This window comes from Lolium rigidum, chromosome 1 (genome assembly GCF_022539505.1).
Source record: "Lolium rigidum isolate FL_2022 chromosome 1, APGP_CSIRO_Lrig_0.1, whole genome shotgun sequence".
Taxonomy (NCBI): Eukaryota; Viridiplantae; Streptophyta; class Magnoliopsida; order Poales; family Poaceae; genus Lolium; species Lolium rigidum.
In genome coordinates, this window is record NC_061508.1 from 144,729,822 (window position 1) to 144,741,876 (window position 12,055).

General features: G+C 44.6%; 1 pseudogene; it reads right to left on the minus strand.

Annotated features, from left to right (window-relative positions):
- Positions 1-3,181: 3,181 nt before the first annotated feature.
- LOC124652239 lies at positions 3,182-9,063 on the minus strand (annotated as a pseudogene).
- Positions 9,064-12,055: the final 2,992 nt, after the last annotated feature.

Consider the following 12,055-nt stretch of genomic DNA (forward strand, 5'->3'; position numbering starts at 1 on the left):
GGCGCCCGCCACCGTCGTCGCGACCGCCGTAGAAGTCAGAGCGGCCGCCGCCATCCGCGCGCCCTCCTCCCTCGGAGCGCCCGCCGCCGTCGAAGCGGCCGCCACCGTAGCCGTCGTTGGCGCCGCCCGAGAAGTTGTTGCCTTGCCGCCCGCCACCCGCACCGGACCCGCGGCCCTGGTTGTCGGAGCGGAAGTCCCCACCGCCGTGTTCCTCCAGGCGTCTCTTCCGACCATCCCCGCCCGCACCACCGTAGCCTCCACTGCCGCTGCCACCTCCGTTGCCCCCGCCCGCCATCGCCACCACCTCCGCAAAGGATCGAGAAAGAGGGGGCTTGTCTTGCACAATAGTTTCTAACCCGTGCTTCTCATATTTTTGCTACACACTCATTACCATGTCCAGTGTTTTTCATCTGAAAATGGATTCAGATCGGTCATTTTTTATATCCACGTAAAGTACTTTCTTTTCAATTTTTGTTTGTTTTCTTCGAGGTGTCCAAATCTTAGGTGATCTTTGGATTTAAATTGAACAAGCAAGAAATGGTTTATTAGATATATTTCTATGGCCTTACTAATAGTCATAAGCAAAGTTGTGATGCCATCTTGGACTTCTTCAAATCTTGATCTGTTATTTCTTCTACTTGAGGGATCCTGAATTCGTTATCACTAATTATTGTTCTTTCCATTGCGAACATAGTTCCATCATTGAAGTTTGGTGTTTCACAGGAAATCGAACACGTATTTTGCATTTCTGCTTATTTGTTAAAGTAGTCAAATGATTACAATCTTCTGTCTTTGTCTAGCAGGAGATGGTGTGGCAAGAAAGGGGGAGTGTAGGCTGCTGCTTAGCTCCATGTCAGGTGGAGTGTGAGAAGATCTTTCCCTGCGTGGATAAGGCTACGTCGATCCCTGTTTTCTTCAGCTTACTACAGCAGAGTATGTACTTGCCACTGCCTCTTCGTCTTCTTCTCTGCTTGATCAATCCATTTTGCATATATGCATCCACCCATTGAAATGATATATTGTATTGCAATCCAGAGGTAAAGAGGTAGCTCTTGGAGGTCCACAACAAGGACATGCCGGAGAATTTCTGCTGGTCTTACGGAAGGTATATATGAGCAATTAATCCATTTGTGTGAATACTTTTATATTAGTAGTTTCTTCTATGTGAAAGTTTAGAGGCCCTTAATTACTTTCTTCCTGAAACCCATATGTAAGCAGTTTCGTAGTTGAATCCCGACCAGTTTATTTTCAGTAATCAATGTATAAATGACCAAGTTTAATGTTTATGTCTGAAGATTTTGGTTCACCTTTTCCTTTGTCTTTTGCTTCCTTTTTTTATCTGAGTCTTATGATTTCCTGAATAGGCCAAATGCTCCTACAATCGCATCCCTGTAAAAAGCTTTCTTAATGGTGCTCCCTATAAGTTTCTTCCCACTAGAGATGCATCCACTGAGAGTGGAGCACACACCAAGATGTATTTATTTGCAAAGTTTGAGTTCAAAAGTTGGACGTACTTTCAAGGCCTGCTAATTCTCTAATCATGCTTTGCTTGTCTGCCTATTGAACAAATTATATTTATAGTCTTACAGACAAGTTCTACGAATCCAGTTTTTTATCTTGGCAATGCCCACTTTTCTGTACAGGTCATGGTTCCATCTCTCGTGATGATAGATGAAATTATGTTGTTGCAATGCCCACTTTTCTGTACAGGTGGCGGTTCAGAGACATTCTTGACATTTACATGCGGTTCAGAGACATTGTCAGTGGCTGGCCAGGATCTTGGAGGACTCATGCATCGTGCATGCCTAGGCTTTTACAAGGTATTCGAGAACGGCACAAAGCATGGAAGATGGGGAGGAAGCAGGGCCAGTGGTTCGAGACTACATTACTGGGGATACAAGCTACCCTCTCCTTCCCTAGCTGATGACTCCATACCAAGGGCACAACCTATCTCTGGCGAAAGTGGAGTTCAGCAGGCGATGAATCGCCACAAGAATGGCGGTGCAGGCTGCTATGACCAGGCTGAAGGAAAGGTGGCAGTTACTCAAGAGAGAAATGTGGAGGCCTGAAAAACACCGGTTGCCAAGGATCATCTACGCCTGCTGCCTTAGTTCCTGTAATAGTTGATGACCGTATTCTCATTCAGTAATAAAGTTGCCTAAAGTAAAAAAAAAAATCTACGCCTGCTGCCCGCTCACCAACATCACCATCGACTGCGAGTACTCCTGGAAACCCAAACAGCGAACTACCGGAGTAATTGTCGCCCTCAAGCTACTTAAGGTGGAGCAAATTGTATCTACATGTCACATAATTGTTACCCGAATTTTTTGTTACTTTGGAGATGGCCTGCTTCGTTCGTTATTACCTGAACTTTTTGTTACCTTAATTGCTTCCAGTAAAACCTAAGAAACACACAATCATATTGGCAGTCTATTTTTTATCGCCATTATAAAAAATAACCTTTGGCACAAACTTCACGGGATCGTGCGCCAAGGCGCACATTTAAATCTAGTATATATAGTAGTGGTGACATAGATCGATGACGATCCCTAATGCCCGGGGGGGGGAGGGCTTTGTGTAATGTCCCGAAAAATATTTTGAAATGCGGTAAGCCATTTCCCTCATTTTATTAATTCAACTAACACAAAAATATTTCCGATCCAATCTAAAACACAAAAATGTTTTCTCATTTTGTTAAAAATAAAACTAGGTGAAAACTCATCTAATGTTTTGGTCCAAAACTAGCCGAAGTCTACCTACCCTTTTGGGCATATTTAAGGGCAACCCCTCTCCTTCTTCCTCCCAAACACTATCCCGGAAATCAGTACAAACCATCTACCTCGGCTCAAGGCTCCGACGATGGGTCTCACTCTGCTCGTTAGAGGTTACCCTTTATATGAATTTTGATTGAAGACAATGGAGAGCATGGTGGCCTCGACTGTCCGGACTCATGAGCTTGCCAAGAATGAACTCCCGTACCGCATCCTTGAGCCTAATCTCTACATGGTCTATCTTCTTGGCGGCAATCGATCTCAATCCCATATGGAGGGGTGCGGATTGGTTTTCGGGGATGCCATTTTAAAAGTGGTTGAATTCTACAATGTTTCTGATTTCATTCTTAATTCAAACATATCCAAACAACCGAATTCGTCTGACCTAATGCCAATTCACAATTTCTTGCTTCAAGATACACAACATCCAAATTTGGGTTAATATAAACTGAATTTAGACATCTGATCTCAGTTTCCAATGTGCGCATTAGCGACCGCTAGTGAAGGTGTTCGTGTACAAAGGTGAGGTAGCACTTTTAGAAAGACCAGAACTTCCATTGAGAAAAAACGTTGGTCTAGCAGCAGCTGGTAGAGAAGTGGTAGCATCACTGTTAAGCATCACCATGATCTCTGACATCGTAGGTCGATCTGCAGGGTTCTGTTGAAGGCACAGCAAGCCAATATGGACACACTTGAGCACCTCGGCTCCAGGGTAGTTTCTTTCCAAGGAGGAATCTACCATCTCTGCAATCGCTCCTTCAGCCCAGTGCTTCCATACCTAGCATTATAAATGCATGTGTTCAGCACTAAGAACATACAATAAGAAATTTTCTGCAGGTATTTACAGTGTACTCACGATGCTTATAAGATCTTCGTTTTCCTCGGGAAGGTAGGACCCATTGTTTCTACGGCCCGTTACGATCTCTATCACTAGAATGCCAAAACTGTACACATCTGATTTTGTAGAGTATTGTCCACGCATCACATACTCAGGAGACATGTAGCCGCTGCAATAAGAAGAACATGCAAGCAAGGATTAAGATGGTGATATTGCCTGCGTCATAATTGATTCGTTGTTCGAAGTTCATGACTAATTACTCACAATGTCCCGACGATGCGCCCGGTGACCTCGCGAGTCTGATCTTGCGCAAAGAGCCTGGCCAGGCCGAAGTCTCCAATCTTGGGGCTCAACTCTGCATCTAACAAAACATTGCTTGCTTTCAGGTCGCGGTGGACGATCTTCTTTTGAGAATCCTCGTGTAGATACTGGAGACCTCGAGCAACTCCTTCTATTATCATGTATCGTGTCGCCCACTCCAATCGTTGTTTTTCCTCAGGATCTAACACCAGATTTCATGGTCAGTGTAATGCATATAAAATATTATTATTACTACTACTAAGAGTATTTAGGATTGTGGGGAGGAGGGTTGCCGTACCGAAAATAATGATATCAAGGCTTTTATTTGACATGTACTCGTAGACCAGCAATCTCTCTCCCGCTTCTAAAGAAAATCCCACAAGCCGGACAAGGTTCTTATGGTGGAGCTTGGCCACCAGAACTAGCTAATTTTTCAGTTCCTCCATCCCCTGATTTGAGCCCTTCGATAGCCTCTTTACAGCAACTTCTAGTCCGGAAAGGACTCCCTAAATAAATCAATTATCTTCCATGAAGAATAATTATCAACTTCATACAGTCCATCTAGCTCTTTCTACAATATTAATTCATATACTATGAAGTTTATCAATGCTTATGCCGTGCGAGCTACCCATGATGTACACAAATTCAGAGTTTACACTTTATAATAAACACAATAACATCCAATCATAGTACATCCTCGAATTCAAGGTTATCAACAAATATACCTTGTAAACTGTACCGAATCCCCCCTCGCCAAGTTTATTGCTTTCGTCGAAGTTATCTGTTGCCTCTTGTAGCGATGACAAACATAACAAGTTTGACTTGACACTCTCCAGGTCGTCAACTGTATGAGCTGGTAATGTATAGCGGCCGTTTAGTAGGGAACGTATCACGTTTAATTAGTATGTGCGTAAAATTAAGAAGCGGAAAGTGTAGAGGACTTACATTGGGTGGAAAGCGCTGGCCTTCGAGATCTTCTCTTCCTATGAATAGTTCTCCACATACAAAGAGAAATTAATGCTACTACAGCGACAGCCAGTATCGGAAGTATAATTCCAAGAAGTCTGCTACCTGAAGTTTTTTTACCTGTAATTTGGCAAACAAATAAAATGTTAGAAATAGTCCGGCTCCCCAGGGTTCCTCATTTCTTTCGAACAACCTTTAGTTAAGATAGGGAACTCCCCCCTTTAACCACTTCTTTTAATTTACACTGTCTCAGGATGCAAATGGCAGTTCTTTTGCATGGATACAACAGTATAGAGGCGTGGCAAACCAGCATGTTTTTTAATTCTTTTGATGTCAAGCTAAAAGAAATTAAATTCTGCAAATATGAAAACTCTTAACTCTGAAAGAATGTAGTTTACGCTGCCAAACATTTAGGATGAACAAGGATGCCTATGATATGCCCATAGTAAAATCCAAACGGTGCCCCTCAAAATAGAGTTTACGATAGAAAGAAGTCTTCTGAAGAAAAGAGGGTGACTTTCGAAAGTTGTGTGGCTTGGGCTTTCGTTGGGTTCATATGAGTTTAGTAAGTGATTGAAGAATCAAAATCAGTCTACATGAATAGAGGTGTTCAATTGCAACAGACAAATTGAGACAATCAGGTAAATGATTGTATTTACTCCTAAAAGTAGTATTGTGAGTTTGTGGCAGTACTTACCCAACTAGAAGAAAAAAATCATATTTAATTTGACCGCTAAATTCATATTTGTACAATAGTTGCCAATTTTACCCCTATATATCCTCACATTTGTGACAGTACATGATAAGGGTAAAATGGGACAAAAATGGCATAAATAGTGTCACAACAATTGTAAAATGGGACAATCTATAATATCCTATTTAGAAGGGAGCGAGAACATAATAAAAAATTTCATGGTCTTATATATCAACATTGCATGTTTATATACACGAAGTTTTTCCTGCACAAAATACATTTTAAGAGGAACTCCTTGATACACGGTGATGTAATTTAAAACCAAGAAATATACAGTTTTTCAAAAGTAACTCTACAAGATGCTAGCGGCCAGCTTACATTTTGATCCCGTCTACTTAGCTAGTAAATGATATTATGTAGGAGTATAAGAGAGGATGGAGTGAGAGTTGGGGTAGAACCGACTCTATTAAAAATGATACTACAGACGGCGGGGTCAGACCACATATTAAGGACGCGATTGGTAGCTCGCTTGAAGGCTAACAATGCCAAAACAGGTCAATTGGATAGCTGAACTCTCCATGTGTGCTGGCTGGCACGCAGCAAAAAGCAGCTTCGGGCCAGGTCTGTTGGGTACGCTCGAATCGGCCGTTTCCCTATGGCCAGGCTTGCTAGGTGCAATCCTCTACTCACTTCTAATCAACACAATACTAGTTTAAATCAAAATAAGTTGTACATGAAAAAATATGTGTGTCGACGAGGTGATTCCATTCTGTGTTGGTTTCGAGTTTTGTTTGTTGTAAAATTCCTTTGACCAGTAGCTTCACCTCACCGTTTTGCACATTTTTCGTGTTGTAATTTCTTCGTTGCGCCTAGGCCACCATCGGTGATAGCGGCACGGTGGTCTTTCCGCACGCCGGCGTGCTGTTGGTTGTGGTAGCGAGGGGTGTCTTGCAGGTAGTCAGAGTGCCATGCACCCGGAGCTGCACAAGGTGGTGAAGGTGCTCATGGCTATGTCCATAATTTGCACTCGTTGGGCTTCTCGTCGTGGCCGGTGGTCAACATGCTCCCTTCGGACCTGCATTGCATGCTCACCGTCGATATGCGTGCTCAGTATTTTTATAATAACGCTGTTCATGTATGGCCCAGTCGGTTTTGGTTGGTGAGATATAGGTGACGGCAGTGCCCATCTGCTGCTATGTATTCATAATATTGACTCGTGAGCTAACAAAAAGGCTCTTTTGAAAAAATCTAAACCATATATCTGGGATACCAAAAAAGCTGAAGTTAAATAGGCGCATACATATACAGATTTTGAATGTACGGTAGGTATTTCGGGGACAATATGTTGTATTTTAAGCTATGGAAGAAATGACAAATTTTGGACAAAAATATAAGTTTACCTATACGAGCCAACCACAAATTTGTTTTTTTTTTGTGTAGCTCAAAATACAACATATTTTTTTCTGGAACTTCACAAAAGTAGTCCGAACATGTGTATGTATTCATGAAATAAATTTTATAATTTTATAAAAACATAGCAGTGCAAATTTCAAATATTTTGAAAACCAGAAGCACTAAGAGCAAGACTAATAAAAGAGCCGGCTATTGGCTCTATAGCAATGCCACCTCACTTTATAGTCAACATAGAGCCCACTCATATAATAAACTAGCTATTAGGCTAGCTATTAAGAGCAAGATTAGTAATAGAGCCGGCAGCACGCTATAGAGCCGTGCCATGTCACATAGAGTTGTCATATAGCCTACCAATACAGTAGATCAACTATTGTACCAGCTACTAGAGGTGTTTTTGTTAATATGTAATTGCCTGATGCATGCAGTCTATAGGGCATACAGTGCATGCAAACCACTTTTCATGGATGGCTGTGTTACAGCCGGACGATTGCCCAAGCGCCGACTCTCCCCTTTCTCCTTCTTTCTCTCTCTTCCACCTAAGCTTTTGATGAGATGGCAAGTACTATAGCCTACTGACTAGTTATTGTTGTACTTGCTCTAAGTGGCTTTGTTAAAAAACAATTATTTAATACATGTATGCTATTGCCGTAAATGGAAGCTTTTTGCCTCGTTGCATGCGTGCAGCCGGGCACTTGAGCTGTAGCCGGCTCCACTCTTTCACCTCCTTTTTCTCTCTTCCAACATGGATTTTAGATGATGTGGCAAGTACTATAGCCAGTTGAGTAGGTTTATTACACTTGCTCTAATGCATGGCTGGGTGCTACAGTTATTATACCAACTCCATATGCAGGTCTGAGGACGGATGTAGGCTAGCTCCCTACTGTGTGCATGTCGAATGATGCCAACAAGTTTAAGTATTTTTTAAAAAAAATTGTGAATGCAAGGGTCAAATGACGTTTTTATGAAAGGATAAACCTCCATTTCTTGTATGTGGGACCTAAAAATACACACAACTTCAGGTATTGCCAAAAGGTAAAGCTTGAAAAATAATTCATTGAATTGAGTTTAATTCTCTTCCTTGGAAGTTTTTCGAAAGGGGGTTTGTAAAGGTTATAAGTGGCTGGAAAATTCAATTTTTTTTGGTTAAGTGCCCTATTCAGAACCGAAGTAAGTAGTGCATGACGATGTGTTCGTGGGGGTGCGACTTAATTCGGGATGCAATCTCGAAGGAGATGGTAGTCAACGTACTGACCTTCCGGAGTGCCCGGCCCAACTATCGTCGCTGGTCCCGGTGCGGCAGCCGTGGCCCGGAGCTGGAGCATCGCGGTGCCGGTGTAGAACGGGACATGCCCCAGTTCGGACCTCAAGCTGCACCGGGTGCCGGCGATCCTGGCTCCCCCCTCGTTCCGCGGCAGCGCGGCCCACCACTGGTCCAAGAGGTCTTGTAGGCAACTCCGGCACTGCGCCGGCGATAGGTCCGGCGAGCACTGCGCCGCCGAGAAGATAGGACTGAACCCCGGGTCGGGCCCAACCAATCTCCCCGTGGCGAACAGCCTGCTGGAGTTGTCGACCGCGTACTGCAGCGTGGCGTTGAGGAGGGTGTTGACAGCTCGGTTGTAGCCCGCGACGTCGCTGCTGGTGATGTTGGCGCCGCTCCTGAGACGTACCTCGCCAGAGTTGTTGGTGGAGGCGAGGAAGTTGACGTCGGACAGGCGGACGTAGCACTGGTTGTTGCACAGCGCGACGTCCCTGATGAGGCGGCCGCAGGCCGTCCCCGCGTTCTGTAGGGCGGAGGTGCCGCAGTCGGCGCAGTCGCTGGCGCTGACGTCGCCGCGGCAGATCATCAGGCTGTAGACGGTGTCTGGGGCGGTGCCTCGGGTGCTCGAGGCGAATAGGGACGGCGAGGAGGAGGCGTTCTGGCGGAGGGTGACGATGAGGTTTAGGAGGTTGGTTTCGTATGTGCTGCCTGCCGAGTAGTTGCCGCTGCTGCTGTCGCACAGTGGCCACGGCTATGCTGCGGCGAGCGGCACCGCGACGACCAGAAGGAGCAGAACAGCGGGAGTCCTTGCGCGGCCATTCATGGCGTGAACAGAGGAGGAAGAAACTTCTTTCCTTTCCTTTCCTTTTATTTTCTGGGTGGGTTAGACATTATAAGAAAGAAGGGTGCCATTCATGGCGCGCCCACGGAAAGAAACGAGAGTGGTATGTGCATTCTGCAGCTGAGATTATTGCCTCCTCCACTGTTGTGTTAGACTGTGCAGCGGATTAAACGCGTGCTGGTTTTCGAAGAGGGATGTTGAACAAGTTGCCAGTACGTACTCCTGCTAGTTGCCTAGTTGGCCAGTCAACAATGGCGACGGGAGTATCTCAGTCGTGCGTGCTCAAAAGGGAAAACTTCATTGCCCATTCAGACCGCTCGATTTACTAATGCATATCCATCTATCGGTGTCTGTACACATGTGCAGACTATCCACATCTTTGGCCCAAGTCGCCATGCAAGTTGCATGGACAGCGACGCTGCGCACTGATGTCTCCATCTCTCTCTCTTCAATCAGTCGGCTTCGACTCTTTCGAAAAGGTAATCCAAAGTGCAACTATTTGCCAATTTCTTTTTCCAAATCGCGAGAGTTTTTTTATGGCATGAGCGCAGCTGTCCAACTCGTCTTGAATAAAACTTTTGATATATGCATGCCATGTTATGGTTCCATTAATATGTCATTCTCTCAAAAGCTGATTTAGTTTTTCTCTTTCTCTCTCATATTTTCACTCAGTTTTTACTTTATGGCTGAAGAGGCTTCCTCCTTATCCGAATCTAATTTGGATCACCCAAATCAAGATAAAGCTGCAAGGCAACACCCCTGAGGCTATGCATTGGCCATGCCTTAGTACCACCTCGCCCAGCCATGCGCGTGAGAGGGGCGTCTCAGCTTATAAAAGAGGGATGACCATCTCCTGGGAATGGTAGTGTGGTTACGTGTGCGGTTCTGATATTTTTTATACTGGGACGTGAAGACGTAATAGTTCGACGGTGCCAGCTTGAAAGAAAATTAAAATTTTATATTGGGAGACCCGATGGGTTCCTTGTCGGGTCGGGTGACCCATCGGGTTCGAGCATGGGTCGCATCTCAGACCCATGGGCAGGGCCGTGGGCAGAAATCCTCGCCCATTTGTTAATCGGGCATGGGTTTGTGATAGGTCGACCCGGTCAAACCTGACCCAATTGCCAGCTTGAATTGTACCCTAATTGCGTTGATAAAAATGTGCCGAGAATACATCCACTCCTAGGGCTTTTAGGGGTCCAATTTGAAACAGAGCATCTCTTATCTTCTCATCACTAAACTCTTGACAAAGGTCATCATTCATGGCCTCTGTAACCTTCTCTTTGTGGGCATATCTTTCCAAGCAGCGTCGTTGTCCTTGAGTTTCTTGATTTTGTTCTTGCGTGCTCTCCAGACCGCCTTTTGGTGGAAGAACGTTGTATTCCTATCCCCTTTTTTAGCCAGGTGACCCGAAATCTTTGCAACCACAACATCTCTTCTTTATAAAGCAACTGTTGCATATGGTTAGTAGCCTAGCATATTTCTCTTTGGTCAACATTGTTTGTTTGTAGTAGCTCTATCTTTTTTCGAGCTTTAGCCAGTTCCCTCAGAACATTGCCAAATTTTTGTTTGCTCCAGGATTGCAGTATTGTCATGACTTGATCGAGCCCCTTCATAATATCTGCTAGGTTATTTTTCTTGCCAGCGTCACCCCAAGCTACAACAGTTTTCTCTCCCAACTCTGATTCCCTCTCCCACATAATTTCGTACTAACGCCTGGGTGCATGAACTGGAGTCCTCACTGAAAGGACGAGATGTCGCCTAGAGGGGGGTGAATAGGCGTTTTAAAAACTCTTACGGATTTGACTTGTAAGAATGCAGAATTAAACTAACTTTTATTTTACAAGCACAAATCGTAAATATGGTAGGCTCACCTAAGTGCAACAACAACAACTAGAGCTAAGCAAGATAGGCACAAGATATATGTAGCACAAGTGATAGCAAGATATATGTACTTCAAGCACGATTGCTATCACAAGGAAAGTAAGCTCGGGTATAGAAATAACCGAGGCACGCGGAGACAAGGATGTATTCTCATGTTCCCTTCCTTTGCAAGAAGGTACGTCACGTTTGGAGGGGTGGAGGTCTCACGAAGGATTCCCCAACGCCACGAAGGCTCACCCTATTCCCCGAGCCAAATCCACGAAGAATAATGGCCATTTCCTTATGGTTAGCTTTTCCTCCACTCCGGAGATAGCAAGCTCCAAAACCACTTCACAAGCTCCACGAAGGAGAAGCCCGAGCCTCTTCACAATCTTCCTTGAAGAGATCACCTGAGCACCAACCGCCAAGCCAACTAGGAGGTCTCCCTCCAAGAGTAACAAGCTCACGGTCTCTCACTCGAACTAATCGTGGTGGAGAGCTCAACACTACGCAATGATGCAAAGCAAGAACACTAGCGGTGTTCAAATCCTTCACACTCAAATCCCACCAAAGTAACAAATGCTACGATGAGATTAGAGAGGAATAACAATGGAGGAAATCAACAAATGACTCCAAGATCTAGATCCCAAGAGATCCCCTCACTTAGAGGAGGAATGGATTGGATGAGGTTGTAGATCTAGATCTCCTCTTTCAAATCTCCCAAGAATATGCAACAATCATAGGAGGGAATGGAGAGGAAGCAAGCTCAAGAAGGTCAACAATGGTGATCAAAACGTGTCTTAGAACCATATGAACAATGGGGAAGAAGGCCCTTTTTATAGCCCATCAAAATATGACCGTTTAGGGGCAGAATCGAGCCACCCGGTAGAAGCACTCGGTGGTACCGAGCTGGCTGCCGACCTACCCGGTAGCAGCACTCGGTGGGCCGGGCTGTGTACCGAAACTGTGATAACTTTTGCATCCGAACTCCGATTTCAATGATCTTGGACTCGTTGGAATCACGACAACGAGCCCTACAACATTATGCATTGAAACATCATAGTCCAACCATTGAGTAAGAAACATAATATAAATGGTTTTGCCTATCTAT